Source organism: Moschus berezovskii, chromosome Y, assembly GCF_049115385.1.
Source record: "Moschus berezovskii isolate FMDL1 chromosome Y, NW_MosBer_1.0, whole genome shotgun sequence".
Taxonomy (NCBI): domain Eukaryota; kingdom Metazoa; phylum Chordata; class Mammalia; order Artiodactyla; family Moschidae; genus Moschus; species Moschus berezovskii.
This window is the reverse complement of record NC_142489.1, coordinates 35,675,231-35,702,247: the sequence shown is the minus strand read 5'-3', so window position 1 is coordinate 35,702,247 and position 27,017 is coordinate 35,675,231.

The window sequence follows — 27,017 nt, the reverse complement described above, 5'->3', positions numbered from 1 at the left end:
CAAAAGTAGGACATCAAGAGATAGCTATAGTCACAGACAAGTTTGGCCTTTGGCTACAAAATGAACCAGGGCAATGTCTAACACAGTTTTGCCAAGACAAGGGACTGTCATAGGAATCTTTTTCCAACAACACATGAGACTACTCTACACATGCACACAAGAAGATGGTTAATACCAAAATCAAACTGATTATATGCTTTACAGCTGGAGATAGAGACACTTAATGTAGCCATCCAAAACAAACCGGGAGCTGACTGTGGCTCAGATCATCAGCTCATACTGAAACATTCAGACTTATTTCAACAAAAGTAGGGAAAATCCCTAGATCATTCTGGTGTGATCTAAATAAAAGCCCTTTTGATTATAATTGGAAATTTAATAGAGTTCTTGTAGAACTAAGGGCAGTGGTTCGTGACATTGTACAAGAGCAGCGATGAAGACTATCCCCGAGACAAACAAATGCACAAAGACAAAATGGTTTTCGAAGACACCTTACACTAGCTGAGAAGAAGGAAAAAAAGAAAAAGGAGAGAGAGAGAAGTGGAAGTGAAATGAGAATGGGAAAGATATACCTATTTGAATGTAGAATATTGAAGAATAGTTGGGCAGAAAAGAAAACCTTCCTCATTGATCAATGCCAAGAAATAGAGGTTAGCAATAGAATCAGATAGACTAGAGATCACTTCAAGAAAATTAAAGATACCATGGGAAAACTTCATACAAAGAAGTGCACCATAAAGGTCAGAAATATTGGGGACCTAACAGAAACAGAAACTATTAAAAGGTGTCAAGAATACACAGAAAAACTCGACAAAGAAACTCTTCATGACCAGATAATCATGATGGTGTCATCACTCAACCAGACCCATGTCATGGTCTTCGTAAACCCGGATCTAGTGACTGGAGTTGACAAGAAGGATGCAGTGGACAGAAGATTCGAGTGAAACAAGCGTACTCTTTTTTTTTTTTTTCAGAAATGCATGCTTATATATCTATAATAAAATTATTATTCTGCCATTAAAAATAATGAAATTCCACCAGTTGCAACAAAATGGATAATCCTTTACGTTCAAGGTCACTGAAGGGAGACACTGAAGGGAATCCAAGCAGGTGTCCTCTCCCATGATCCCAGTCCTGAGGACTGCGTGCAGCTCTGCTTGTCCCTGTTTTGCAGGAACTGAGAATAAACAGAGTCCTTGAGAAACGATACACCTATTGGAAGAAAACCTTGAGAAACGATACACCTAAGGAAGAAAACCTATTGGATCCCTTAAAGTTGAACGTCCCCTGACTATTCTTCCTGTTCTATTTTTTCGTAATTGGGGGTAACTGCATACACTTCTGTGAAAAATGCACTGACCAGCTGAGTCTGTTTATTTTGAACATTTTAGTTGAAAGGCATCAGTATACTACAGATATAATCACCATGATAATTATCAGCTTTATAGCTCCAGATCCAATACGAAGTGTAATGCTTTGAAATCATCCTCAAGTGACTAGCCCAGATAATTGATCAGCTAGCTGTTCAGCTAAGGTTTCCAAACTTTTGGAAGAGGATAGACTATTAGAGAAGATTTCAAAGGTTTTCTTTTGCAACAATTGTATATTTAAGGAGCATTATTATGTGTATCTTGTAAATGAAACTTGATTTGTTCCCAGTTGTAAGCACTATTGTTGAACCAAACAGGAGTAATGCAAAACTGTGTAGAATTCCAATCACATTTTAATAACACTTGCTTTTTAAAATCTATTAATTGTTATCTGACCCACTGGATGCCGGTTTTTAATTCTTGTATTTTATCCTGAAAGTCCTCATCCATCTGAGCCTGGGTGGCCCACATAGTATCAGCATCTTTAGTCCAAATTTGAATGAAGTTTTGGGTTTGAATTGAGGTTTGTAAAGCAATGCCTGCTACTGCAGCAGTGATGCAAATGGGTATTAATCCCAAAATGGGAAGAATTAGTCATCCAATGGATCGCTTATATCATTGAAGTAATTTAGACAGTAACCGGGAGGCAAGTCCTACCTTGGGACCTTCTTCCCAGGGTCGTTGGAGATCTACTTGGTAAACACAGACTACACCGAGATCGAAGAATCAAAAGGGATTCATTTTTTTTAAAAGGAATTTAGACAAGTATACAATTTCCAATCTATACAAGTCACAGAACATAAAGTCTTATTAAATTGTGAGTTCCCTCTGGCTATAACAAAAGGAAGGGGGATGGAAGCTTATATAAAATATGAATGATTATAACGGAAGGAATAGTTACTATGACAATGACTGGTCCCTGTGACATATCCAGTCCAAAGTTTTTAAGTACATGTATAAAGTTTCCAAATTTCCTGTTGTTCAGGTCCAGTTCATATATTGAGGATGATTCGAGGGCGAGGAGTTGCCCTTTCACTGTCAATCCAGCCAAAGAGTCTTTTGTCATGGAAGTTTTCCATTGAACTCTTGCTAATCTTCCATTCTTCTTGAGTAGTATAATCACACATTGTATAATTAAAATCATCTGAGTAGTTAGATGACTGGGTTCCCCAATCAACAATGGTGTAATTGGTCAAAAACATTAATTTCCCTGATTTAGCTTGACATCTATCCCAGTAAACAGCAATATATGTAAAGTCCTTATTCGTAAACCCCTTACATTTCAATTTTTGTCCTTTTCTGAAAGTTTTGGTAGTATTGACATGGTTTTCATAATGCGACAGGATAGTAAACGGACCAAGCAATGTACTGAAATTCTTTTCTGGAGGCAGGATGAAAGTCCACTTTTGTTGACTAACATTAATACATAATTCTGCTGGGCCCATGCATAAAGGAAGGATTTCATAGCCTGGAGAAATGTTTATTAGTCTTCCATCTTCTTCAGGAAGAGAGGGGTCGACCCCTACAATCTTCAAGGAGGAGGCATATGTACTGTGTCATTAGTGGATATGACTGGCCCTCTATCTGTCTATTCTACAACTGGCAATAACTGGGGCTTAGGAATAAAAACCCTATAAGTGTGATTAATCAAGTCAGCCTGAGCGGGGAAAGCAAAAGCAAGGAAAGTAAGTGTAGCCTCAAAAATATTCTCAGAATCCCAGGTCATTTCCTGTTGAGAACCCAGATTTTCAGGTTGATTAATAAGAGGTTTTATCTGTCTCCAAATAGGAATTTCATGAGGTCGATGACGTTGAGTGTGGCATTTCTTAGAAATTTTAAACGCCTGCATGGCTTGTTCTGAAATCTCTTCCTCCTGGGGATTTCACCTTTTCCTCTCATTCTTAGCTCCCTTGGGTGAATCTTCTGAAGAGGGAACCAAATGACTTTGTTGGATCCATCTGGAGAAATACAAGTGTGCCCCTTTCCTGGTAATATTAATTTTCCACATCCGTTGTTTAGTCACTCCATCTTGATACAAAATAGGTAGAGGAAAAGAAGTGTCCTTCAGTTCCAGGAAATGGTTTTCTGTTTTTGTCAAAATATCCCCTTGCGATAAGTTTAAAAATTTTAAAACAAACAAAGCTGCATTAACGATAATTTTAAGATTAGAGAATATATTGCATTGGAATCTAGGTAGTGTATTAAAAAGCATAGGCATTACTTTGCCAAACAAGATCCCTCAAATGAAGGCTATGGTTTTTCCAGTAGACATGTATGGATGTGAGAGTTGGACTGTGAAGAAAGCTTGTAGGAGTAGAATTGATGCTTTTGAACTGTGGTGTTGAAGACTCTTGAGAGTTCCTTGACTGCAAGGAGATCCAACCAGTCCATTCTAAAGGAGATCAGTCCTGGGTGTTCATTGGAAGGACTGATGCTGAAGCTGAAACTCCAATACTTTGGTCACTTCATGCGAAGAGATGACTCACCTGAAAAGACACTGATGATGGGAGGGATTGTGGGAAGGAGGAGAAGGGGACAGCAGAGAATGAGATGGCTGGATGGAATCACCAACTTGATGGACATGGGTTTGAGTGAACTCCGGGAGTTGGAGATAGACAGGGAGGCCTGGCTTGCTGTGATACATGGGGCCATAAAGAATCAGAAACAACTGAGCCAGCGACTGAGCTGAACTGAACTGAAAGTCTTCTCTGGATAAGGAACACAAAAATGATCCTGTTTATTCCCCCTCTTTATTTACTTTTTAAATTTGTGCTTATGGAGTGTTTAGGGAGCACAGGAAAATGGCAGAGGAATAGGACAGGGCGACTACTTTCTCCCACACAAAATCAGGAAAAGAACATTTGAATGCTGAGTAAATCCCACAAAACAACTTCTGAATACCGGCAGAGGACATGAGGCACCCAGAAAAGCAGCCCATAATCTTCGAAAGGAGGTAGGAAATAGTATAAAAGATAAAAAGGGAGGCAAAAAAAGGGAGGGATGGAGCTCTGTCTTGGGAAGGGAGGCTTAAAAAAAGAAGAAAAAAAAAAGTTTGCAAACACCTGGAAACGCTGGTGTGTCTGTGGCGAGCCTTGGAAATTCAGAGGGCCACATAACTGGGAGAAAAACGCATACATACTTAATATTTAATTAATAATTAAATAAATAATTAAAACCCAAAGACAAAGTGACCAGAGGAAACTCTCAGCAGAGAAGCAGCTCAGATGCTGCACCCCCCACTAGCAGGCAGGGGATGGGTAGGGAGGCACGGTGGCCTGCCTACCCATCACAAGCACAAAATTAGAGGCTGTAATCAGAAATCTTCCGGCAAACAAAAGCACAGGTCCAGACTGCTTCACAGCTGAATTCTACCAAAAATTTAGAGAAAAGCTAACATCTATTCTACTCAAACTCTACCAGAAAATTGCTGAGGAAGGGAAACTTCCAAACTCATTCTATGAGGCCACCATCACTCTAATCCCAAAACCTGGAAAAGATCCCACAAAAAAGAAAACTACAGGCCAATATCACTGATGAATATAGATGAAAAATCCTTAACAAATTTCTAGAAATCAGAATCCAAGAACACATTAAGAAGATCACACATAATGATCAAGTGGCTTTATCCCAGGCATGCAAGGATTCTTCAATACCCACAAATCAGTCAACGTAATACACGACATTAACAAACTAAAAAATAAAAATCATATGATTATCTCAATAGATGCAGAGAAAGCCTTTGACAAAATTCAACATCCATTTATGATAAAAACCCTCCAGAAAGTGGGAATAGAAGGGAAATAACTCAACAAAATAAAAGCTATATATGATAAACCCGCAGAAAACATTATCCTGAATGGTGAAAAAATGAAATCATTTCCCCTAAAATAAGGAACAAGACAAGGGTGCCCACTCTCACCACTACTATACAACATAGTTCTGGAAGTTTTGGCTACAGCAATCAGAGCAGAAAAAGACATAAAAAGAATAAAAATTGGAAAAGAAGAAGTAAAATTTTCACTGTTTGCTGATGACCTGATCCTGTACACAGAAAACCCTAAAGACTCTACCAGAAAACTGCTAGAGCTAATCAATGAATACAGTAAAGTTGCAGGATATAAAATCAACACACAGAAATCCCTTGCATTCCTATACACTAATAATGAGAATATAGAAAGAGAAATTAAGGATACTGTTCCATTCTCTGTTGCAACGAAAAGAATTAAATACTTAGGAATATATCTACTTAAGGAAACAAAAGACTTGTACATAGAAAACTAGAAAACACTAGTGAAAGTAATCAAAGAGGACATTAACAGATGGAGAAATATGCCATGTTCGTGGATTGGAAGAATAAATATTGTAAAAATGTGTATACTACCCAAAGTAATTTATGCATTCAATGCAATCCCTATCAAGCTACCAACGATATTTTTCACAGAACTAGAACAAATAATTTCACAGTTTGTATGGAAATACAAAAAACCTCGAAGAGCCAAAGCAATCTTGAGGAAGAAGAATGGAACTGGGGGAATTAACCTGCCGGACTTCAGGCTCTACTACAAAGCCACATTCATCAAGATAATATGGTTCTCTCATAAAGACAGAAATATAGATCAATGGAACAAAATAGAAAGCTCAGAGATAAATCCGCACACCTCTGGACACCTTATCTTTGACAAAGGAGGAAAGAATATAAAACGGAGTAAAGACAGTCTCTTTAATAAGTGGTGCTGGTTAAACTGGTCAGCCACTTATAAAATAATGAAACTAGAACACTTCCTAACACCATACACCAAAATAAACTCAAAATGGATTAGAGAGCTAAATGTAAAACCAAAAACTCTAAAACTCCTAGAGGAGAACGTAGGCAAAACTCTCTCCGACATAAATCACATCGGGATCCTCCATGACCCACCTCCCAGAATATTGGAAATAAAAGCAAAAATAAACAAATGGGACCTAATTAAAATCAAAAGCTTCTGCAGAGCAAAGGAAACTGTAAGCAAGGTAAAAACACAGACTTCAGATTGGGAGGAATTAATAGCCACTGAATCAACTGACAAAGAATTAATCTCCAAAATATACAAGCAATTCCTGCAGCTCAATTTCAGAAAGATAAACGACCCAATTAAAAAATGAGCCAAAGAGCTAAATAGACATTTCTCCAAAGAAGACAAACAGATGGCTAACAAACAAATGAAAACATGCTCAATATCCCTCATAATCAGAGAAATGCAAATCAAAACCACAATGAGATACCATTTCACACCAGTCAGAATGGCTGCTATCCAATAGTCTATATGCAATAAATACTGGAGGGAGTGTGGAGAAAAGGGAACCCTCTTACACTGTTGGAGGGAATGCAATCTAGTACAGCCACTATGGATAACAGTGTGGAGATTTCTCAAAAACTGGAAATAGAACTGACGTATGATCCAGCAATTGCACTCCTGATCTTACACACCGAGGAAACCAGAATTGAAAGAAACACAGGTACTCCAATATTCATTGCAGCACTGCTTGTAATAGCGAGGACATGGAAGCAACCCACATGTCCATCTGCAGATGGATGGATCAGAAAGTTCTGGTACATATACATAATGGAGTATTTTTCAGCCATCAAAAATATGCATTTGAGTCAGTTCCAATGAGGTGGATGAAATTGGAGCCTATTATACAGAGGTCAGTCTTCATTCCAATCCCAAAGAAAGGCAATGTCAAAGAATGCTCAAACTACCGCACAATTGCACTCATCTCACACGCTAGTAAAGTCATGCTCAAAATTCTCCAAGCCAGGCTTCAGTAGTATGTAAACCGTGAACTCCCAGATGTTCGAGCAGGTTTTAGAAAAGGCAGAGGCACCAGAGATCAAATTGCCAACATCCGCTGGATCATGGAGAAAGCAAGAGAGTTCCAGAAAAACATCTATTTCTGCTTCATTGACTATGTCAAAGCCTTTGACTGTGTCAATCACAATAAACTGTGGAATATTCTGAAAGAGATGGGAATCCCAGACCACCTGACCTGCCTCTTGAGAAACCTGTATGTAGGTCAGGAAGAAACAGTTAGAACTGGACATGGAACAACAGACTGGTTCCAAATAGGAAAAGGTGTACGTCAAGGTTGTATATTGTCACCTTGCTTATTTAACTTATATGCAGAGTACATCATGAGGAACGCTGGGCTGGAAGAAGAACAAGCTGGAATCAAGATTGCTGGGAGAAATATCAATAACCTCAGATATGCAGATGACACTACCCTTATGGCAGAAAGCGAAGAGGAACTCAAAAGCCTCTTGATGAAAGTGAAAGAGGAGAGTGAAAAGGTTGGCTTGAAGCTCAACATTCAGAAAACAAAGATCATGGCATCTGGTCCCATCACTTCATGGGAAATAGATGGAAAAACAGTGGAAACAGTGTCAGACTTTTTTTGGGGGGGCTCCAAAATCACTGCAGATGCTGATTGCAGCCATGAAATTAAAAGACGCTTGCTCCTTGGAAGGAAAGTTATGACCAACCTTGATAGTATATTAAAAAGCAGAGACATTACTTTGCCAACCAATGTCCGTCTAGTCAAGGCAATGGTTTTTCCCGTGGTCATGTATGGATGTGAGAGTTGGACTGTGAAGAAAGCTAATCGCTGAAGAATCGATGCTTTTGAACTGTGGTGTTGGAGAAGACTCTTGAGAGTCCCTTATACTGCAAGGAGATCCAACCAGTCCATTCTAAAGGAGATCAATCCTGGATGTTCATTGGAGGGACTGATGCTAAAGCTGAAGCTGCAATACTTTGGCTACCTCATGCGACGAATTGACTCACTGGAAAAGACTCTGATGTTTGGGAAGCTTGGGGGCGGGAGGAGAAGGGGACGACGGAGAATGAGATGGCTGGATGGCATCACCGACTCTGTGGACATGAGTTTGAGTTAATTCCAGGAGTTGGTGATGGACAGGGAGGCCTGGCGTGCTGTGATTCATGGGGTCGCAGAGAGTCGGACACGACTGAGCGACTGAACTGAACTGAACTGATACAGAGTGAAGTAATCCAGAAAGAAAAACATCAATACAGTATACTAATGCATATATATGAAATTTAGAAAGATGGTAACCTTAAACCTGAATACGAGATAGCAAAAGAGACATAGGTGTATAGAACAGTCTTTGTGACTCTGGGAGAGGGTGACAGTGGGATGATTTGGGAAAATGGCATTGTAGCATGTATATTATTTAAACGGAATCACCCGTCCAGGTTCGAGGCATGATACAGGATGGTGCACGGGGTTGACCTGGAGGGAGGATATGGGGAAGAGGGAGGTGGGCTGGGGGTTCAAGAAAGGAAACGCATGTACACCTGGGGCAGATTCGTGTCAATGTATGGCAAAACCAACCAATATATTAACGTAAAGTATTTTGCCTCCAATAAAAAAATAAAACAAAATGTTACAGTTTCCATTTTTAAAAAAAATTGTATTTGTGGATTATAAGGGATGCTTGTAATATATTTAATAGAAAATGATTGTAGTAATTGTTTGAATTGCCTACAAATATAGGCAGGGCATTTTTCTGTTTTTAAGAAGTAGGTGTTCCCATTATAGGAAAACAAGTTAACAGGTGGGTTTCAACATGTTGTGTAGCCTCACCTTGAAGAGGTGTGACCCATATTAAAAATGAATTTGTGTCAATTGAGACATAGGATGGAAGAGCGAGAAATTTCAGGACAATGCATTACAGCCATTGGCCATAGTTCTTTAGGTTGTAATCTTCGAGCATTAATACCTTCTGCAATAGATCGAAGATATAAAGGCCTTCAAGGAGGGCAATTATTAATTATTTCTTTAGCATGGCAGTATGGAATTTTCCAAATTTGGTGGAATGAACCAGCATTATTGCAAAATAGAGCATGTGGCTCTTCAGGAGTAGCAAAACGACAAGTTTATCAGCTTGTTCGTTGCCATGAGCCATAGGGCCAGAAAAACAAGAATGTGCTCGGATATAGGTAATATGGATAGAGGAAGTGCAGTTCCTAATAAGAGATTGTAGTTCCATAAATGTTGAATAATAGACTGATTACAATTTATGATTGAAGTTTCGATAGATTGTAATACAAATATTGAATATAAAAAATCATAGAATATATTAATATGGTAAGGATGTAGGCGAATAACCTGAATGAGAACATATAATTCATTTTGTTGAGAAGAGTGAGATTTAGTATAAAAAACGTTATACTCTTCGAGAGATCAGAATGAGGCTTTAACATTTTTAGTCCCGTCCATATAAAAAACTATATAATCATAAGGGATTTGATTTAGGTTATATGTGAATGGTCTAGTGGTTTTCCCTACTTTCTTCAATATAAGTCTGAATTTGACAATATGGAGTTCATGATCTGAGCCACAGTCAGCTCCTGGTCTTGTTTTAGCTAACTGTATACAGCTTCTCCATCTTTGGCTGGAAAAGAATATACTCAATCTGATTTCGGGTTGATCATCTGGTGACGTCCATGTGTAGTGTCTTCTCTTATGTTGTTGGAAAAGGGTGTGACCAGTGGATTCTCTTGACAAAATCTATTAGCCTTTACTCTACTTCATTCCGCCCTCCAAGGCCAACTTTGCCTGTTACTCCTGGTGTTTCTTGACTTCCTCCTTTTGCATTCCAGTCCCCTATAATGAAAAGGACATCTTTTTTGGGTGTTAGGTCTAAAAGGTCTTGTAGGTCTTCATAGAACCGTTCAACTTCGGCTTCTTCAGTGTTACTTGTTGGGGCATAGGCCTTGATTACTGTGATATTGAATGGTTTGCCTTGGAAAGGAAGAGAAATAATTCTGTCGTTTTTAAGTTTGCATCCAAGTACTGCGTTTCGGACTCTTTCATTGACCATGATGGCTACTCCATTTCTTCTTAGGGATTCCTGCCCACAGTAGTAGATATAATGGTCATCTGAGTCAAATTCACCCATTCCAGTCCATTTTCATTCACTGATTCCTGGAATGTCTATGTTCACTCTTGCCATATCCTTTTGACCACTTCCAATTTGACTTGATTCCTGGACCTAACATTCCAGGTTCCAGTGCAATATTGCTCTTTACAGCACCGGACCTTGCTTCCATCACTGGTCACATCCACAACTGGGTATTGGTTTTGCTTCTGCTCCATCCCTTCATTCCTTCTAGAGTTACTTCTCCAGTGATCTCCAGTAACATACTGGGCACCTACCGACCTGAGGAATTCCTCATTCAGTATCCTATCATTTTGCCCTTTGATACCATCCAAGGGATTCTCAAGGCAAGTATACTGAAGTGGTTTGCCATTCCCTTCTCCAGTGGACCACATTTGGCTGTGGTCCATGTGATCAGATGGACTAGTTTCCGGTGATTATGATTTCAGTGTGTCTGCCCTCTGATGCCCTCTCGCAATACCTACTGTCTTATTGGGATTTCTCTCACCTTGGGCGTGGGATATCTCTTCACAGCTTCTTCAAGAACGTGCAGCCTCTGCACCTTACCGTGGATGAGGGGTACCACCTCAAGGCCGCCACTCCTGACCTTGAAAGTGGAGTAGGTCCTCGCGGCCCTCCTGCGCCCGCGCAACCACCGCCTATTGGACATGGGGTAACTCCTCTCGGCCACTGGCCCTGGCCTCAGGCGTGGGGAAGCTCCTCATGGCCGCGCCTCTTTGTGTGGTAGGTTGTGCCAGGGCTGGCGTCTCTTGCGTCTGGGCCGCCGGGGCCAGCATCTTGCGTCTGCGCTGCCGAGGCCGGCGTCTCACCTCTGCGCCCCTGGAGACTCCAGTTATACAGTGGAAGTGAGAAATAGATTTAAGGGACTAGATCTGATAGATAGAGTGCATGATGAACTCTGGACAGAGATTCGTGACTTTGTACAGGAGGCAGGGACCAAGAACATCCCCATGGAAAAGAAATGCAAAAAAGCAAAATGGTTGTCTGAGGAGGCCTTACAAATAGCTGTGAAAAGAAGAGAAGCGAAAAGCAAAGGAGAAAAGGAAAGATATAAGCATCTGAATGCAGAGTTCCAAAGAATAGCAAGGAGAGATAAGAAAGCCTGATCAATGCAAAGAAAAAAAAAGAGGAAAAAAACACAATAGTAAAAACAAGAGATTTCTTCAAGAAAATTAGAGATACCAAGGGAATATTTCATGCAAAGATGGGCCTGATAAAGGACAGAAATGGGGTGGAACTAACGGAAGCAGAAAATATTAAGAAAAGTTGGCAAGAATACACAGAGGAACTGTACAAAAAAATATCTTCACAAGCAAGATAATCAGGATAACGTGATCACTGACCTAAAGCCAGACATCTTGGAATGTGAAGTCAAGTGGGTCTTAGAAAGCATCACTACGGACAAAGCTAGTGGAGGTGATTGAATTTCAGTTGAGTTATTTCAAATCCTTTAAGATGATGCTGTGGAAGTGCTACACTCAATATGCCAGCGAATTTGGAAAACTCAGCAGTGGCCACAAGACTCGAAAATGTCAGTCTCCATTCCAATCCCAAAGAAGGGTAATGTCAAAGAATGCTCAAACTACCGAACAACTGAACTCATCTCACATGCTAGTAAAATCATGCTCAAATTCTCCACGCCAGGCTTCAGCAGTATGTGAACCGTGAACTCCCAGATGTTCAAGCAGGTTTTAGAAAAGGCAGAGGCACCAGAGAAGAAGTTGTCAACATCGCTGGAACAAGGAGAAAGCAAGAGAGTTCCAGAAGTGCATCTATTTCTGCTTCATTGACTATGCCACAGCCTTTCACTGTGTGGATCACAATAAACTGTGGGAAATTCTGAAAGAGATGGGAATACCAGACCACCTGACCGGCCTCTTGAGAAACCTGTATGCAGGTCAGGAAGCAACAGTCAGAACTGTACATGAAAAAACAGACAGGTTCCAAGTAGTAAAAGTAATATGTGAAGTCTGTATATTGTCACCTTGCTTATTTAATTATATGCAGAGTACATCATGAGGAACGCTGGGCTGGAAGAAGCACAAGCTGGAATCAAGATTGCTGGGAGAAGTATCAATAAACTCAGATATGCAGATGCCACTACCCTTATGGCAGAAAGTGAAGAGGAACTCAAAAGCCTCTTGATGAAAGTGAAAGAGGAGAGTGAAAAGGTTGGCATGAAGCTCAACATTCAGAAAAGGAAGATCATGACATCTGGTCCCATCACTTCATGGGAAATAAATGGAAAAACAGTGGAAACAGTGTCAGACTATTTTTTGTGGCTCCAAAATCACTGCAGATGCTCATTGCAGCCATGAATTTAAAAGACGCTTACTCCTTGGAAGGAAAGTTATGACCAAACTTGATAATATATTAAAAAAAAAAGAGACATTACTTTGCCAGCCAAGGTCTGTCTAGTCAAGGCACTGGTTTTTCCAGTGGTCATATATGGATGTGAGTGTTGGACTGTGAAGAAAGCTGATCGCCGAAGAATTGATGCTTTTGAACTGTGGTGTTTGAGAAGACTCTTGAGAGTCCGTTGGACTGCAAGGAGATCCAACCAGTCCATTGTAAAGGAGATCAATCCTGGGTGTTCATTGGAAGGACTGATGCTAAAACTGAAACTCCAATACTTTGGCCACCTATGTGTTGAGTTGACTCAATGGGAAAGACTCTGATGCTAGGAAATGTTGGAGGCGGGAGGAGAAGGGGACGACAGAGAATAAGATAGCTGAATGGCATCACCAACCCTGTGGTCATGAGTTTGAGTGAACTCGGGGAGTTAGTGATCAACAGGGAGGCCTGGCATGCTGTGATTCATGAGGTCGTGGAGAGTCGGACAAGCCTGAGTGACTGAACCGAACTGATATAAAAAACATCAGCTTGAGGTATAGGTTGTGATGTGATAATGTGAGAGATAATAAATTCAGTATTTTTGAAGAAATTGCAAAGTGTGTTGAAAATGAAATGAAAATTTCCAGAATATTTTGAAAAGGCTATTTGGAATATAGCAGAATTTTGCAAATCACTCTCAAATTGAGATTTACTAATAGGTACTATATTGCAAGGACTGATGCTAAAGCTGAAACTTCAATACTTTGTCCACCTCATGCGACGAGTTGACTCACTGGAAAAGACTCTGATGCTGAGGAATGTTGGGGGCTGGAGGAGAAGGGGACGACAGAGAATGAAATGGCTGGATGGAATCACCGACTCTGTGGACATGAGTTTGTGTGAACTCCGGGATTTGGTGATGGACAGGGAGACCTGGCGTGCTGTTACTCATGGGGTAGCAGAGACTCGCATACGACTGAGCGACTGAACTGAACTGAACTGAACTACAATTTTATAAGAATCAGAGTCAATTAGAGTTCCAGTTCTATTTTTCCCATTGATAATTATTAGAGCAATCAAATCAACAGAGAATGTAAGTGATCTTGTCCCTGTAAAAAAGGGTATATATCCATTTTATTGGGTGTTCTTGCTGGGCAAGAAGTGCTGTATGGGACTGGAGACAGGGAAGTGTAGATAACTCTAAAGGTAAGTCAAGTCTGATAGGAGAAAGAATTTGCTTTTCAATTTATTTTGCATTATGCAGAATTCTTCTCGTGCCTCTTGGGAGACTGAACGAGGGCTATTTAGATCAGAAATTCCTTTTAAAATGTTAAATAATTCAGTTGATACTCTGCAATACCGAAAGTTGATCTATTCCAGGTTATATGCCTAAAATTGTTGAAAATCAGTCAAGGTTGATAATTTATCAACACGAATATATGCAAGATGAGGAGTGATACGTTTTCTATTAGCATTAAATCGCAAGTAATGGTAAGGTGCAGAGGTTTGAATCTATTCAGGGGCATTGATTAATCGAGAATCTTTTAAGTATTGTTGAGCTACATCAAATATTTGCTGAGTTTCTAAAGTAGAAGGAGCTGAAAACAATATATCATCCGTATAGTGAACAATAGCAAAGTTATGAAATTCCTTTCACACAGGTTCAAGAGCTTTGGCTGCACAACATTGAAACATGGCACGAGAATTTATCACTCCTTGAGGCAATACAGTCCATTTATATTGTTTGTGAGGCCTGATATGATTAGGATAAGGGAGAAAGTAAATCTTTCTCGGTCTAGCAGATTTAAAGGTATAGTAAAAAATCAATCCTGCAAGCCTATGATAATAATATGCCAGTTTTGAGGAATAGTGGCAGGTGATGCAATTCATGGTTGCACTGCGCAGATAGGTTTCATGGATGCATTAATCTTTCAAAAGTCAATTAAAAGACGCCATTTGTTAGATTTCTTATTTATCACAAAAACGGGAGTATTCAAAGGAGAACATGGTTTCTCAATATGTTTTAGTTTCAATTGTGTATCCTCCATTGTACTTCCTTCAGTTCGGTTCAGTTAAGTTGCTCAGTTGTGTCTGACTATTTGCCACCCCATGAATCACAGCACGCCAGGCATCCCTGTCCAACACCAACTCCCGGAGTTCACTCAAACTCATGTCGTCGCATCGGTGATGCCACCCAGCCACCTCATTCTCTGTCGTCCCCTTCTCCTCCCGCCCCTAATCCCTCCTAAAATTAGAGTCTTTTCCAGTGAGTTAATTCTTCTCATGTGGTGGAAAAAGTATTGGAGTTTCAGCTTTAGCATCAGTCCTTCCAATGAACACCCAGCACTGATCTTCTTCAGAATGGACTGGCTGAATCTCTTTGCAGTCCAAGGGACTCTCAAGAGTCTTTCCCAACACCACAGTTCAAAAAAATAAATTCTTTGGTGCTCAGCTTTCTTCACAGTCCAACTTTTGTAAGGGGCCACTGCTCTGTCCAAATAGGCTCGAAATATTTCAAAGTTATTTTAATAATTGTATTGTTTATTAAATGAGCAGTGGCCCGTAGGAAAAATATGGAATATTTATTGATTTTGTCATTGCATAAGTAAATCTATTCTTATTAAACTAAGGGGAGCATCTATCACATAAGATTTTAAAGTTGCAGGTTGGCATTCTGGTCACTCACGTGGATATATTTGGACATTTTAGTAAACCTCCTGTACTTTAGTTTGAGATACTCCTGCAATTTAACAAGGATTTATTTGTAAATGCCCAGGTTTGGGCAATAAATGTTTTATATTAATGGTAATATCAGATCCAGTATCAAGAACACCAGAAAATCTTTTGTAATTAATTTTAATACTAATATTTGGTCATGCATATTCAGGTACTATTGATGTTCATAAGAATCGCTTTTGATCTGATTTACCTAATTCACCAGTCTGTATATCATTCAGTTCAGTTCAGTCGCTCTTTGCGACCCCATGACCTGCAGCACGCCAGGCTTCCCTGTCCATCATCAACTCCCGGAGTCCACCCACCATGTCCATCGAGTCAGTGATATCATCCATCTGTCTCATCCTCTGTCGTCCCCTTCTTCTCCTGCCCTCATTCTTTCCCATCATCAGGATCTTTTCAAATGAGTCAGCCCTTCGCATCAGGTAGCTGAAATACTTGAGTTTCAGATTAAACATCATTCCTTCCAATCAATAACCAGGACTGACTTCCTTTAGGATTGACTGGTTGGATCTCCTTGCAGTCCAAGGGATGTTCCAGTCTTCTCCAACACCACAGTTCAAAAGCATAAATTCTTCGATTCTCAGCTTTGTTTATAGTCCAACTCACACATCTATTCATGGCCAATCGAAAAACCATAGCCTTGACTAGACGGACTTTGTTGGCAAAGTAATGTCTCTGCTTTTTACTATGCCTTCTAGCTTGGTCATGATTTTCCTTCCAGGGAGGAAGCGTCTTTTAATTTTATGGCTTCAATCACTATCTTCAGTGATTATGGAGCCCAGAAAAATAAAGTCAGCCACTGTTTCCACTGGTTCCCTATCTATTTACCATTAGGTGATTGGAATTGATGTATTAAAGGAGTTAATAGAAATGTAAGGTAAAAGAAATAATTGGGCAATTTCTCCCCCTTTTCGAATTATGATAGTTTCTGAGATGATATCATAATTTTAATTTCTCCCTTATAATCTGAATCAATTATTCCGGAATGAAAAGAAATTGCCTTAGAATTCAGACTATATCGGCCAAATATAAGGTCAAAGATTTGTGCGAGTTAAGTGTCCATAAAGTCCGGTAGGTATTCTAGAAGGGACTGTTTGAGGAAAAACAGAAAATCTTTCAGTGCTTGTATATCGACAACAGCCCTGCCAAATATTGAAGGTTTGAGAGACAAGATGGAATTTGCTCCTGATTTTTGTTGATGGGGACCTGCGGAGTCCCCATCTTTGAGTTTCCCAAAATATTGCTCCCTTCAACATGATATTTAGATCAAGGTTTTAGTCCAGTGTACCCCTTTGCAACATCGAGGGCAGATTCCTGGAGGTTTTTTAGTAGTTTTATTTTTTTCTGTGTGTCTTTTAGGGCAATCAGTTTTTTTTTTTTTTTTTTTAATAGTTCTTAACCCCACAAACAAAACACCCTTCATTTCCCTTTTTAAAGGAAGTAGCCATTGCTTCAGCTAACATTTGCATTTTCTGAGTTTCTGACCCTAAGTTTTGACAAGCCTTCAAATAATCAAGAATATTCCTGGTCTCACAAATCAGATTGATGGCTCTCTGATATTCCTGATTTTCATTCTCCATACACAAGCAGTTTTTCAAATCACATTTTGGCCTCCTTTCTGACAACACTACAGGTGTTAGCAACTCCCAGTGTATCTAAAGAATAAAATAAAATTCTAATAGAAGATGCTATAGTGTTTAGTTCTGTAGTAAAAGTAAAGGAGTGATGTACATAGTTACAGCCTTTTTCATTTGTTGTATGTGAGAAAAATCAACGCCTTTGTATTGAGGCATTAGTTACCCTTGAGAATTATCATTTCTTAACAAAGGATAGAGAAAAAGATCATTGGCCTCAGAGACTCGAGATTGCAAATCCAGTAAATCAGAAAGTCTTTGTCGTGAAGGAGAATGAGTCCATTGTCTGTTTTCATAAATTTGAGTGAGCGTTAGGGGTTTATCACTGTTATATATATATATAATTTCCATATGTCATTGTGAAAGTAAAGTCGCTCAGTCGTGTCCGACCCTTAGTGACCCCATAGATGGCAGGCAACCAGAATACTGGACTGAGGTGCCATCGCATATCAGTTCAGTCGCTCAGTCGTGACCGACTCTTTGAGATCCCATGAATCAGCATACCAGGCCATCCACCATCTCATTCTCTGTCGTTCCCTTCTCCTCCCGCCCCCAATCCTTCCCAGCATCAGAGTCTTTTCCAGTAAGTCAACACTTCTCATGAGGCGGCCATAGTATGGAGTTTCAGCTTTAGCATAAGTCCTTCCAAAGAACACCCAGGATCGACCTCCTTCAGAATGGTATGGTTGGATCTCCTTTCAGTCCAAGAGACTTTCAAGAGTCTTCTCCAGCATCACTGTTCAAAAGCATCAATTCTTCGGCGATCAGCTTTCTTCACAGTCCAACTCTCACATCCATACATGAGCACTGGAAAAACCATAGTCTTGACTAGATGGACCTTGGTTGGCAAAGTAATGTCTCTGCTTTTTAATATACTATCCAAGTTGGTCATAACTTTCCTTCCAAGGAGTAAGCGTCTTTTAATTTCATGGCTGCAATCATCATCTGCAGTGGTTTTTGTTGATACTTCTGATGCTCTCTTTGACTATATTTTTGGGTTTAGTGTCAAACAGAGCATCAGAAATACCAACATCAAATTCATCTTGTCCTCAAATCAGGGTATCTTCGGTTTCTTTTCCATTAGAAGAGGAGGAGGAGCGCTTGGGACAGCCAGAACAGGGACGGTGGGAAAGTCTTGAAACATTGTATTTTGCTCTAATTGGGCTTTTTGTAAAGTATCATCTTCTAATTCATATTCGTATAATGAGCATTATTAGCTTGATGACGAATATGGGGGTTGCAGTTAGGATTGCCTTGAAATGAAAAGATCAAGGCTTTAATGATGGCCCACAAGGGTCAGAAATTTGTTGCAATATTTACTCCCCATCCTGTGGCTTGTTCAACATATTCTTTAACCCGGTTTCAAATTTCTAAATCCAAACTACCTTCATCAGGTAACCAGGGATTCTACTCAGCCACTGTTTAGAGATGAGCCTGTATCTGCTGATGCAAAACCAAAAGTCGTTGAACCTTACATAAATGATGAAGTAAAGTAGAAAGGAGGTGGGACTTTCCAGCCATTTCTCTCATAACCCTGCATTTACCGACCTCCATAGGTCCTAACAGTCATTCAGCCTGCTTGCCAAGGGTGCTCACCAGGTCCCTGTTCAGGTTCCAGTTGTCACAGTTGGGGTAGACCGGGACCTAGGGACTGGAGTTGATGAGAAGAATGGAGGGGACCTAAGTGTTGAGTGAAACAAGGGTACTTTATATGAAGAAACACATGCTTATGTATCTTCAGTAAAATGATTATTCAGACATGAAAAAGAATGAAATTCCACCAATTGCAACGTAATGGATAGTTCTTTCAGTCCGAAGTCACTGAAGAGAGTCACTGAAGGGAGTCAATGAAGACAAACAGGTGTCTTTTCCCATGATCTCAGACCTGAGAACTGCATGTAGCTCTGATCGTTCCTGTTTTGCAGGAGCTGATAAAGAACAGAGAGTCCTTGAGATAGAGCACACAAATAAGACAACATATTGGATCCCTTAAAGTCGAATGCATCCTGACAGACCCAGACATCCTGGAATGCAAAATCACATAGGCCATAGGAAACATCAGTAAAAACAAAGCTATTGGAAGAGATGAATATCCAGTTGAGTTATGTATAATTCTAACCGATGACGCTGTGAAAATGCTGCACTCAATATGCAGGCAAATTTGGAAAACTCAGCAGTGGCCAAAGAACTGGAAAAGATCAGTTCACTTCAATCCCATAAAAAGGCAATGCCAAAGACTCTTTGAACTACTGCACATTTGCACTCATCTCGCACAGAGCAAAAAGTAATCCCTGAGACTCTCCAAGGAAGGTGTCAACAAATGAAGAATTTCCAGAGATTCAAGCTGGATTAGGAAAGGCAGAGCAACCAAAGACTAAACTCCCAACACCCATTGTGGATTGAAAAAGCAAGACAGTTAAAGAAAAACATCTATTTTTGCTCTAATGACTATGCCAAGGAAAAGACTCTGATGCTGGGAGGGATTTGGGTCAGGAGGAGGCGGGGAAGACAGAAAATGAGACGGATGGATGGCGTCACCGACTCGATGTACAAGAGTTTGAGTGAACTCTGGGAGTTGGTGATGGGCAGGGAGGCCTGGCAGCTGTGATTCATGGGGTCGCAAAGAGTTGGACACTACTGAGCGACTGAACTGAACTGAACCGAACTGAACTGAAAGTCTGACTTGTAGAATATGAAAAACTGGAACATTTCTCAAGATATGGGACTCCCAGGCCACCTGACCTGCTTCCACAGAAATCTGTATACAGGTCAAGGTGCAACAGTACCATGGACTTGGAAAAATGGACTGGTTCCAGAGTTGCGGAAAGTGGTACCTCAAGGTTCTATATTGTCACCAATTTATTCAAACGCAAACTACAACACGTGAAATGCCAGGCTGGATGAAGCACAAGCTGGAATCAAGTTTGCTGGGAGAAATGTCAATAATCACAGATATGCAGATGATACCACTCTTGTGGCAGAAAGTGAAGAGAAAATAAAAAGCCTCTTGATGAAAGTGAAAGAGAGGAGTTGAAAAGGTGGCTTAAAACTGAACGTTCAAAAAATGAAGATCATGGCATCTGGTCCCACCACTTTATGGAAAATAGATGGGGAAACACTGGAAACTGTGACAGGCTTTGCTTTTTGGGCTCCAAAATCACTGTAGATATTGACCGCAGAGGTGAAATTAAAAGACGCTTGCTCCTTGGAAGAAAATCTGTGACAAATATAGACATTATTGAAAAACCACAGAAAATATTTTGCTGAAAAATGTCTATCTAGTCAAAGCTATGGTGTTTCCAGGAGTCATGTATGGCTGTGAATTTTGGACAATAAAGCTGAGCCCTGGAAGAACTGACATTTTTCAAGTATTGTATTGAGAAGACTTACGAGTCCTGCATTGCATGGAGATTAAACCAGTCAATCCTAAAGGAAATTGGTCATGAGTATTCATTGCAAGGACAGATGCTCAAGCTGAAGATTCAATATTTTGAACACTTGATGTGAACAACTGACACTGTAAAAGACCCTGATACTGGGAAAGATTAAAGACAGGAGAAGTGGATGACAGAATCAGATGGTTGGACCGCATCATAATTTTTCAAAGAATAACAAGAGAGATATTGAATCACCACTTGATGGGCAAGTGTTTGAGCAAACTCTGGGAGTTTTAGATGAACAGTGAAGACTGGCATGCTGTAGTCCATGGGGTCACAAAGAGTCAGAGAAATGAGGGATGGAAGTGAATTGAACTGATGTGTGGTGGGCTGTTTGCATGAAGTGACCCTGAGACAGTGGGAGACATTGATGCCCATGGCAGCAGTTCAGAGTCTGCTGCTTTTCGGGCTTAGCGGCTAGGGAATAGCCCTCCTGATGAAGACGTGCCATTGTTCATGCCCAAAATCCTGACATGAATTCTTTCCTTTCTTTTTTTATCATCCTTGGTTGTGGAGAGCAAAGGGAAAATGTGGCTCTTTCTGCAGATGAGGGATGGTTCTTACAATCTCCCTGGGGTAGAATATCTGATTTTTCATGATAATCTTTAAGGAGATATGCACCATGAGCCACTCACAGGTACCCTTGATTTGAAGTGGGCAATCTTGGATGTCCACCAGCCCAACTTTTAGCTTCATTTGTGGCACGCCAACTTCATAGGCTAGCAGGGATCCTGAGCTACAGGCAGATCTACTACAGTCTGATGAGGGAAGCAGAAAGAGAGCCTTGGCATTTAGCAAGTATGAGTCCTTGCCTGGAATCAACCCAGTTGGTACATTTGGAAGAGGAATGCTGCTTTCTGCACAATGGAGGCATGAGTTATGGGACCAGGGCTGGCAGGCTTCACAGGGTGTAATACGTGTGGGGGCTATGTGTATAAGTAAGCAGAAATAAAGTGTAATGCTGACAAAAAGGGGGGGCCACTGGACCTTTTTGACCTCACATTCAGGGCCTTGTTTCAGCAGAGGCCCTTTGGATCTGCATGCACCTTCTTCATGATATTGTTTCAGACACAGGCCTGTCACATTTTCTTTTCCCTTTTGGAGGTCCAGACATCAGTTTGACATTTCCCTGCTACAGGGAGACAACTTCTGGTGGAAAAATGGAAACTGTCGCAAACAGTCTATTATACAGTTGGGAGGAGCAGGATCATCTTGATCAGGTCTTGGGCCTGATTGCGCCCTGGGGCTGCCACAAGAGTCCAGCATTGACAAGCAATGGTTTTGAGAGGTGTAAGCTGAGATAGGTAGCTCCAAGTCAGTGCAGTCCAAATCCACTTGCTTTTTCTGATGTGATTTCTGGAAGGAAAGCACGTGGAATGGAATCATGTCAAAGTGATTGGCACTATGAAACAGTCAATGTGATGAGAGAATATAGGACATGAGCACCCACCAATCAGCTGTTCACCACAAGCACTCCAGCCCACCGAATGTCTTTTCAAGTCAGGACTTCTCATGAGTAAATCCCAAAATTTGCAATCTTCCAGAATAAAGTGTAGAGATAGAAGAGAATATTAACTTGAATGACAAGTTAGTGAAAGAAAACAAACAGAGAAAATGAGATGTACTTACCAAAATCCATTATCCTGGAAAACAAAGCTATGAAAATATGTGAAAATTTCGTTTTAGGGTTGTGTGTAAGCATGTGTGTGTGCCCACAAGCAGAAATGTGCATATGAGCTGTCAGAACTGGCCTGGATGCTAGAAGGAAAATGAATACAGAAAAAATGACCAAATTTGTGTAAACTACATTAACCATGGGGCAACCAAAGCACTGTAACCAGGGAATCAAGCCCAGGGATGCCACCGAGAAAGGATGCTGTATGTGGAGATATGCTGCTGCAACCTGGATCCGTAGGCAGAAAGGAGCGGAAGGAAGAAAACTTTCAGGGCCATACTGGGAGATGAAAAAGAGCAAGAAACAGAATGGGACAGATTACCAGGCTCAGAGATGGTGTATGCACAGCCCCTACAAACAGTTTTCTGTCCTTCTCAAGTGCAGCAGTATTCTTTCCCCTACAGGACCAGGCACATGTGCACATTTTGCCATTTTTGTAAGGTTTGTGAGACTGACGGCACTACAGCATAAGCAACTGCTACCTGCAGAGTATGCCAGTTTGAAACATCCTTCTTTAAAATCTTTACAAAATGCCTGAGTTATCAGGACTCTGCAAAGCATGGCTTAGGATGATCCTCTAGCTACTCGCAGCCCCACAGCCCTGGGGTGATGGGGTAGGCTGGCATGTGTTCTCACCAGGAGGCAGGATGAAAACAGAACCACTTTGAAATGGCCTCTGTACAGGAAATGAGCGGACTGCAATTTCTCTGGCACTGATGAGTCAGATCCCTTAGGGGGATGCTTAACATAGCATCTTTTATTTCGAGATGCTTTATCTGTATATAGAGAGAATTTCATTTCTAAATATGGAATTCTCTGTATGTCAGATAACGTATCTAGATGCCAAATTGACTACTAGAAACATGGAATTCCTATATTTTACATAGGCAAGTCAATGTCAATATTCATATCTGAAATATTAATTCTCTACAATTCATGTATGAATATTTGCTGAAGATTTTACGTCATGAGATATAGAATTATCTGTATTTCACAGCTGATATTCAAGATGTTTATTTTCCCTACAAGGAATGTGGAGTCCTCATTCTTGAACATGACCATCTGGTTGTGGATTTTCCTACATGAACAATAGCAGTCTCTGTATTTCACTTGTTTACCATCTAAGCTACCAGGGAACTTGAGCAGTTGTAGGAAGAACTTCAGGGATTTCTAGAATTAATGCCGAAAAAAAGATGTCCATTTCATCATAGGGTTCTGGAATGTAAAAGCATGAAGTTAGGAGGTACATGGAGTAACAGGCATGTTTGGCCGTGTTGTTAAAAACGGTGTTCATAGCTTCATTGACTTAGACAAGACTCTGTCCAAGTGATCACTTTGGTAAGTTTTCTGCAATTGTGGCTTCTATTTTGTCTGTCCCCTGATGGATAATGATGAGAGCCTTTTCGGGGTTTCCTCATAATATTTCAGTTAAGAAAACATATAACAACATACCTGGGATTTGCATTTTCTTTTTTCTCTTTGAATACTTCTCTACTGATACAAAATGAAGAGAGAACACACTTGGAAGTCCCATATTTGCATTAGATTTTTTCTAATTTTTTAAACCGTACCAGTGTTATGAATGACTTCCTGCCACTAAATATAGCCTATTTTTTAGTAACTCCTTCTGCCATACCAGACACACTCAAATAAATGGAAAGGAAGATAAAATGCAAAAGAACAGAAAAGCCAACTTCTGAAGAGTGTTGCAAATAAAGAAAAGCCATGGGAAAATGAGTCATAAATTGGTTGACCGACATAGGAGTGTGAGGGAAACTCTGGAGAGAAATCAGCAAAACTTGTAAACAAATCCTTTTTCATCATCTAGTTCAGTTCAGTCTCTCAGTCGTGTTTGACTTTTTGTGATCCCATGAATTGCAACATGTCAGACTTCCCTGCCCGTCAGCAACTCCCAGAGATTTCTGAAACTCACGTCCGTTGAGTCCATGATGCCATCCAACCATCTCATCCTGTGTTGTCCTCTTCCCCTTCTGATTTCAATCTTTCCCAGTATCAGGGTCTTCTCCAATGAGTCATTTCTTCATATTAGGTGGCCAAAGATTGGAATTTCAGCTTCAGCTTCAGTCCTTCCAATGAATATTCTGGACTGATTTCTTTAGGATGCACAATTTGGATATCCTTGATATCCAAGAGACTCTCAAGAGTCTTCTGCAAACCCACAATTCAAATCATCAATTCTTCAGCCCTCAGCTTTTCTTGTAGTCCAGCTCTCACACCTATACAAGTCTACTGTCACTTGTCATAGATATCAGTAAGTTCCTATTTATAACATCTGATTCTCATTATCCCTCCCTTCCTAATATATCTTGCCTACCTATTAAGATCCTGTTGGATTTCAAATCTTAATGACACATTTCAACTTCTTCCTTAGTCTCATGACAGTATTACTTATGACCTTGTTATCCATGTCCATTTGTTTTAGTTTAGCAGTCAGTCTATCCCATTTCCTCTGACACCAGGAAATATAGGAATGTGAGGGCCATTCTATCATCTTCTTCATGTCATATCCATCTTCTCCTGAGCCTCCAGATACCTCCATCAGTGCTTCTTCTGTGTTACTCATTGAGACAATTGTGACCACATTTAATGTGTACACCAGGGGCGGATTAATGCAATGTATGGCAAAACCAACCAATATAATATTGTAAAATAATTAGCCTCTAATAAATAAAGAAAAGTTAAAAAAAAATAAAACGTATTAATGTATGAAAAAAGAAAGTATGTTAAAGTATTAGTTCTCACTAATATATTAAAATATTAGTTCTCACTAGTGCTTGAGAAAATGGGACTCTAAGCCTTCCTGATACATTCTCTGGCAAGGTCTAGAGGCTCAGAGAAAAGAATATTATAGAGATTCGCCTTCTTGTATGGAATGGATTGTGGAATGCTGCTGAATCTAAAACCTCTTTAACTTGTGACATAAAAGTAGGCATGACAGCATGCCAAAGACAAAAAACAGAGCCACATACACTTGGGAAATAGTTCTAGTGGCTCTCTAGTGATATGACAGACCTGTTCATGTTTGTCGTTAAGGAGCCTGGTCCTAGATAAGGAAGAGATATATGAGGGATTCAATGTTGACATTTCCTCTCAGTTCCAGACATTTCCATTGCTCTAGAAAAGGGAAAATTTGTTAGAAGTTATTATTCCCGAATCAACGAAGCAATATCCCAGTTTACCAGATTCCATATAGCCAAAGCAAGATAGAAATCCATATTTCTGCTAATAGGAAAAAAATTCCAAATCATCAGTGGAGAAAAGAAAGCAAACCCCTTGCCACATGGGAGGAAGTTTTTCTTTGCTTTGTTTTTAATAAACAGTTAAGTTTTCAAGAAACTTGTATAAGTCTATACAACTTTCACAGAGATAACTTAGAGAAAAATTCTTTGTCCTTCAGTGTGAAACACATGAAGACCTGTTAAAAAGAAAGAAAATTTGTATCTGAACATAAGTTAGATGTGTAAGTGTGTGTCTCTCTCCTGTCCGACTCCTTGCAAACCAATGAGTGTAGCCCACCTGGGCTACAATTCTGTCAATGGGATTTTCCAAGCATGAAACCTGGAGTGGGTTGTCATTCTCTACTACATTAACTTAGATGTATAAAGCTAAAGAAAAACATTACCCAAATGTTTTATTGCATCTTTTTCAAGATAAAGCAAGCTGTAGAAGCTCTCTGCTCCAGAGAGTCTCGCTGAAATTCCAAAGTTGTGCTTGTGAAAGGGGCAGGTTTACAAACTTATGGACTGGGATGAGTCAAGGCGTAGAAGAGACAAATTAAACAAAAAAGGGAAATGTTTAACAATAAGCTTCCCCAAATATATCAGCATCTATACTGTGTCTACACTCTATATATTAATATATATTACACATATTCATTACAATCATTATTCACTATCTCTTCTATTAAGACAAAGGCTTAAAATAATGTGAATAGCACATTATTGCACTTATTCATAGCACTTATACATTTCTGACATAGGCTTATATAGATTGTTTCTTTCTGATGAATAGCCACAGGTAGGGTGAGAAGCCTGAAAAATATATTGGATACTGCTCATCTATGACATATTCATCAAAGAGATCTACACTAGACATTTAGAGCCTTAAAATAATGTAAACGTCCAGATGGTCAATCTGAATTTAGAAAAGGCAGAGGAACCAGGGATAAATTGCCAGCATCTGCTGGGTCATAGCAAAAGCAAGAAAATTCCAGAGGGAAAAAAAATCTACTTCTGGTTTCCTGATGACATCAAAGCATTTGACTGTGTAGATGAAAAATAACTGGAAAATTCTTCAAGAAATGGTAATGCCAGATCCCCTTCCTTGCTTCCTGAGAAGTCTGTATTTAGGTGAAGAAGTAAAACTTAGAACCAGACATGGAACAACAGACTTATCAAAACCTGCAAAAGGGATATATCAAGGAATATTGTCACTTTACTTATTTAACATATATGCACAGTTCATCACGCAAAGTGCCCTTATTTAACATATCTGCACAGTACTTCATGCAAAGCGCCAGGCTAAATAAAGCACAAGCTGAAATAAAGATTACCTGAAGAATTATCAATAACCTCAGATACTCAGATGATACCTCCGTTATGGCAGAAACTGAAGAGGAGCTATAGAGCCTCTTGATGAAAGTGAAAGAGCAGAGTGAAAAAGCCGGTTTAAAACTCCACTTGCAAGTTATTAAGATCATAGCATCCAGTACCATCACTTCATGTCAAAAAGACGGGAAAAAATGGAAACAGTGACAGATTTTATTTCCTTGGGCTAAAAAAATCACTACAGACATTACTGTAGCCGTGAAATTAAGACACTTCCTCCTTGAGAGAAAAATTATAACCA